We start from the raw sequence: 5,679 nt of genomic DNA, 5'->3' as shown, positions 1-5,679 counted from the left end.
TCCATGGGTTTAGACAAACGTATAATATGTATCCATCATTATATATCACACAGAGTATCTCACTGCTCTAAGAATCCTCTGTGCCGGGGCACCTGGGTGGCTCAGTTGGTTGAGCGTCCGACTTTGGCCCAGGTCGTGATCTCACAGTATATGGGTTCGAGCCCCACGACCGGCTTTGTGCTGACAGCTCAGAGCCTAGAGCCTACTTCTGATTCTGTGTGTCCCTCTCTTTCTGCCCGTCCCCCACTCATGCTCTGTCTCCTCTGTCTCTCAAAAAATGCTCATTATCTGTCTGTCTCTCAAAAATAAATAAATGTTAAAAAAAATTTTTTAAATCCTCTGTGTTCTTTCTGTTCTTCGCTCTCTATTCACACCAACACTGATTTTTTTACAGCCTACATACTTCTGCTTTTTCCAAAATGTCATAGAGTTGGGATCATAGAGAAGTAGCTTTTTCAAATTGATTATTTTGTTTGATTAATATGCATTTACGTTTCCCCTCCATGTTTTTTCATAACTTGACAGCTCATTTCTTTTTAGCTCTGAGTCATATCTTATTGTGTGGAGATAACCACAGTTTTTGTTGTTGTTGTTGTTTCTTTTTATCCATTCAGCTGTGATCTGCTGAGGAAAAATAGTTTAGGTTGATGTAGTAAATCAAATTCTTCATATTTTAATGTCAAACCATTTTTGCGTTCCTGGGATACACCCAACTCTTTTTAAGTTTTTAAAAACATTTATTTATTTATTTTTGAGAGACAGAGACAGCACGATCAGGGGAGGGTCAGAGAGAGAGCGAGACACAGAATCAGAAGCAGGCTTCAGGCTCTGAACTAGCTGTCAGCACAGAGCCTGATGCTGGGCTCGAATCCACAAACTGTGAGATCATGACCTGGGCTAAAGACGGATGCTCAACCGACTGAGCTACCTGGGCACCCCACACCCAACTCTTTAATATATTTTGTTTGCCAGTATGTTCTTGAGAATTTTTCCATCTAGATTCATGAGTGAAATTAACGTATACTCTTCCTTTCTCATAAAATCTGGTGGAAGGATTTAAGTTAAAGTAACCCTTAAAACTCGTGAGGGAGAATTGTATATTAAAAAAATATTTTGGTGAGTTACAAGATTGAAATGATTTGTTCTTTGATAATTGATAAATTCACTAACAGATCTGAGCCTGGGTTATCCTTGTGTGGAGATATAAGAAAATTGTTTATTGAGGTTTAATTTGTACATAACAGGCACTAATTTAAAGTTGGTTCAAAAAGTTTTGATGATGGTACAAGACCATAAACTGGCTGTTCAAACAAGATGAAGAACATTTTATTATTTTTTCAATTTCAATTCCAATTTTTAATTTTTTTAATGTTTATTTTCTTTTTGAGAGAGAGAGCGAGCGAGCGAGCATGAGCAGGGGAGGGGCAGAAAAGAGGGAGACACAGAATCTGAAGCAGGCTCCAGGCTCTGAACTGTCAGCACAGAGCCCAATGCAGGGCTGGAATCCATGAACCGTGAGATCATGACCTGAGCCAAAGTCGGCTGCTTAATCGACTGAGCCACCCAGTCACCCCTGAAACATTCTAATTACCCCGGAAAGTTCCCTCATGTCCTTCCCAGTCATGACATACTTCCTATTTCCTGCAATGACTTTCTGATTGCTATTAGCATTGGTTAGATTTTCGTGTTCATGGACTTTATAAATGTAATCATGTAGTTCCTTTACAATGGGGTTATTTCACTCAACATACTATTTTTCAAAATGCCTCCAGGTTATTGCATCGTTGGTTGCTTCCATTTAATCTCTCTGTAAAAACATACTATATCTGGGGTGCCTGGGTGGCTCAGTCGGTTGAGCATTCGACTCGATTTTGGCTCAGGAGTTCGAGCCCCATGTCAAGCTCTGCACTGACAGCGTGGAGCCTGCTTGTGATTCTCAGTCTCCATCTCTCTCTCTCTCTCTCTCTCTCTCTCTCTCTCTGCCCCAATCTTTCTCTATCTCTCCCCAAATCAAATAAATAAACTTAAAAAAAAAACATACTATATCTGTTTATCTCTTATCCTGCAAATAGACATTTGGGTTATTTTTGATTTTTGGATATTATAAATAAAATGGTTTTGTACATTTAAGTGCAGGTTTTTTTCATAGTCACTGTTGTGACTGCTTCCTAGCAGTATGAGATGTGTTTTCCTAAACAAGTAAAATGACTCACTGCATTTTTTATATACTCTCCTCAAGTCAAGTGATGACTCTGATATCAGTTCTATGTCAGGAGGGCACATACGTGCATTTCAGCTCATGATGAGATTAGATAGCTACTAATAGTATTAGAGTAACTTGATATTTTATTTATTGGTCATATATATTATTTTCTCGTTTGACATGTTATTTCAAGATCTTCTTTTCTATGTTGATTGTGTGGTTATATGATGGCCAATTCTTTTCAAGATCTCAGAATGGTTAAAAAATCTAAAATAGGTTAAGAGTATGGGACACTTGGGTGGCTCAGTCAATTAAGCATCCAATTTCAGCTCCGGTCATGATCTCATGGTTCATGAGTTCGAGTCTTGCAGCAGGCTCTGTGCTGAGAGCTCAGAGCCTGGAGCTTGCTTTGGATTCTGTGTCTCCCTCTCTCTATGCTCCTCCACTGCTTGCACTCTTTCTCAAAAATAAACATTAAAAAATAAAATAGGTTGAGTAAAAAATAATTACTACAATTTTTATAACTAAAGTTTATACATTATCATTTTCCATATTATCATCTTTGGTATTTTTATTTTTTAATGTTTATTTATTTTTTGAGAGAGAGACAAAGCATGAGTGGGGGAAGGGCAGAGAGGAGAGAGTCACAGAATCCGAAGCAGGCTCCAGGTTCTGAGCTGTCAGTATAGAGCCTGATGCGGGACTCCAGCTCACAAACCACGAGATCATGACCTGAGGTGAAGTCGGACGCTTAACCAACAGAGCCACCCAGGAACCCCTCGACATTATCATCTTCTAAAAAGAGGGCCTTAGTTTCTGCCAAATGCGGAAAGTGAGAAAGCATATTAATGAATGAATGCCTAGTGAGCTTTGAACAACCTCCTTGGGGAGGGCCAGCGATCCTAGAGGGTAAAAAATATTTTTAATAAGAGATTCTTAAAGTTCACAGAAGAAATACACACTTCTGAAATGTACCACACGTGCACACACGCACAAACACGAATTATTTTTCAGTGCATTTTAAAAATGAAGCAAACAATCATGTTTTGCCACCCTGTTATTGATTTGTCAAGTTAACATTTCTTAAGTGGAGAAGACTGTGCCCATGGTGAGCTAAAGTTCAACAGACCACAAGAGGGGTTATGGTAGAGTCTATTACTCACAGGGCCTAGAGAAGTGCCTGGCATACCTTGGGGGGCCACTCTTGGAGGCAGAGTGCAGACAGAGAAGCAGGACACGGGGCACATGCTTTCATTAGAGCCTATGGGTGGAGGGCTTTGGGGCTCCCGGGCTAAGGCCACATTGGACAATAGTAACCAAAAGAGTGAGGTTTGGTAGGTTACACTGGGCCATATTGATGGGGCACATGAAGGGAAGATGCTGGTGTATGGGGAAGACGGTTGAGCACAAGAGCCAATGGGGAGGTTGTGTCAGAAAGTGACACATGTCTGTGACCCTGCAGACTGCTATCTAGGACGTGTACTTGCATGAGGGGACGAGTGTCAGTTTAAAGTCCCAGCAGGCTGCTTGGCCAAATGGGTACCAAGACAGCAATACCATGGAGTAGCTTAGCTGAACTCTTGACTACCAATAACAATTAATCTGGTATATTTTACTGCATTCTGGTGATGTAATTGAGGTGTACATTTATAGTTGGTGTTACTGAATACTTTATTACAATGGAGTCAGGAGGAAAGAGCACATGAGAATTCCCTGGCAAGTGGAAGGATCAAGGAATTTGTTAAATTCATTACATTTAACAGTGTTTCCCTGGTTGGGACCTCCTTCATCCATAGTTGGAGGAATAGAGTTTATCTAGTAAGTGGATGTGCTTTGGTTTGTTCCACCTCTTTCCCCCACATTGAAAAAGAGAGTAGTTTACGATACCTAATCATAGTTGAGGATGAGAAAAGTAAGGAACCTTCCAGGTGTCCCAACATTTGGGAAAAGTAACTCAACTAATTAGAATGAATGTAGAAACTGCTATGATTATCTTCTATTATAACAATATTGATCATAAGAATAATAACCAACATCAAAGTAAAACAATATATTTATGTTATTTTTTAAGCATATGAACTTTTTAAAAAAATATTTTGCAGTTTTAAGCCTGGCTTAACCTGGGGCCAGCCCCAGCTGGGTACCAAAATCATGCTTGAAAAATTCACTTATTTGCTCTGGCTTTCCTTTTCTATATTAATGATACCAGAATAGAGGCTTTGAGTAATATGGGAATTCATTAAAAATGAAAAGAGCAGAAAGGGAAAACTATATTCACTTTTAGCAAACAATGACTTAAAAATAAACATAGCTAATTCATATATGTATTTCATACATTGCTGCGTTTCACTAGTCTTTCATATTCTGGGATTTGTAAATTCTTCTGGTTTGAAGTGATGACAATAGAGTTTAACATTTAATATTGACTTTTTAAAAAACCCTACTGTGCTCTAATCTTTATTCGTCCTTTCTTGGATCATCACCACTAGCAATGCAGTGCTGGCAAGCAGAATAATGGCACCCAAACATACTCCTGTCCTCATCCCCAGAGTATGTTAATCTGTTACTTTACTTGGAAGAAAGGACTTTGCAAATGTAATTCAGGAAAAGGACCTTGGGTTGGTGATATATCTTTAAAAATTTTTAAATGTTTATTTATTTAAAAATTTTAATGTTTATTTATTTTTGAGAGAGAGAGAGAATGAGCATGAGTTAGGGAGGGGCAGAGAGAGAGTGAGACACAGAATCTGAAGCAGGCTCCATGCTCAGAGCCATCAGCACAGAGTTGGACATGGGGCTCAAACTCAAAAACCATGGGATCATGACCTAAGCCAAAGTGGGACGCTTAACCAACTGAGCCACCCAGGTGCCCCTGAGTTGGTGATATTATCCTGGGTATGAGGGTGGGCCCACTCCAATCAAATGAGTGCTTAAAAGTGAGGAGCTTTGTCAGCCAAGTCATAAAGGAGATGGAAAAGGGAGAGATTTGAAACTTGAGAGATACATGTCCTGCTGTTGTTGGCTTTGAAGATGGAGGAAGGAAGCCAAAACTGTAGCAGCTTCTAGAAACTGGGAATGGCCCTGGGTTGATAGCCAACAAGAAAACTGGACTTTGGTCCCACAACTTCAAGGAAGGGAATTCTGGCAGTAGCTCAGATGAGTAAGCAATAGCTTTTCTCCTAGAGCCCCTAGAAAGGAATGCAGCCTGCTGAATTTGGCCTGGGGAGGCTTGTATTTGAACTTGTGACCTGAAGAACAGTCAGATGATCCATTTGTGTTGTGTTAAGCTGTTTAACTTTGTTATGGTAGCGATAGAGAGATAATATACTAACTTTCCAAATCTTTTCTTGTCTGAAAATGAGTCAGAGCAGGTCCTATATGACTGCTTCATTCCTGGTGATATTGTTCTAGTTTCTTTTGATCTTTTTTTTTTTAACTCTTTTTTTTTTGAAATGTTATTTTATTTTATTTTTTTT

The sequence above is a fragment of the Suricata suricatta genome, chromosome 11 (genome assembly GCF_006229205.1).
Source record: "Suricata suricatta isolate VVHF042 chromosome 11, meerkat_22Aug2017_6uvM2_HiC, whole genome shotgun sequence".
NCBI classification, from domain to species: Eukaryota; Metazoa; Chordata; class Mammalia; order Carnivora; family Herpestidae; genus Suricata; species Suricata suricatta.
Note: the sequence above shows the minus strand (reverse complement) of the source record.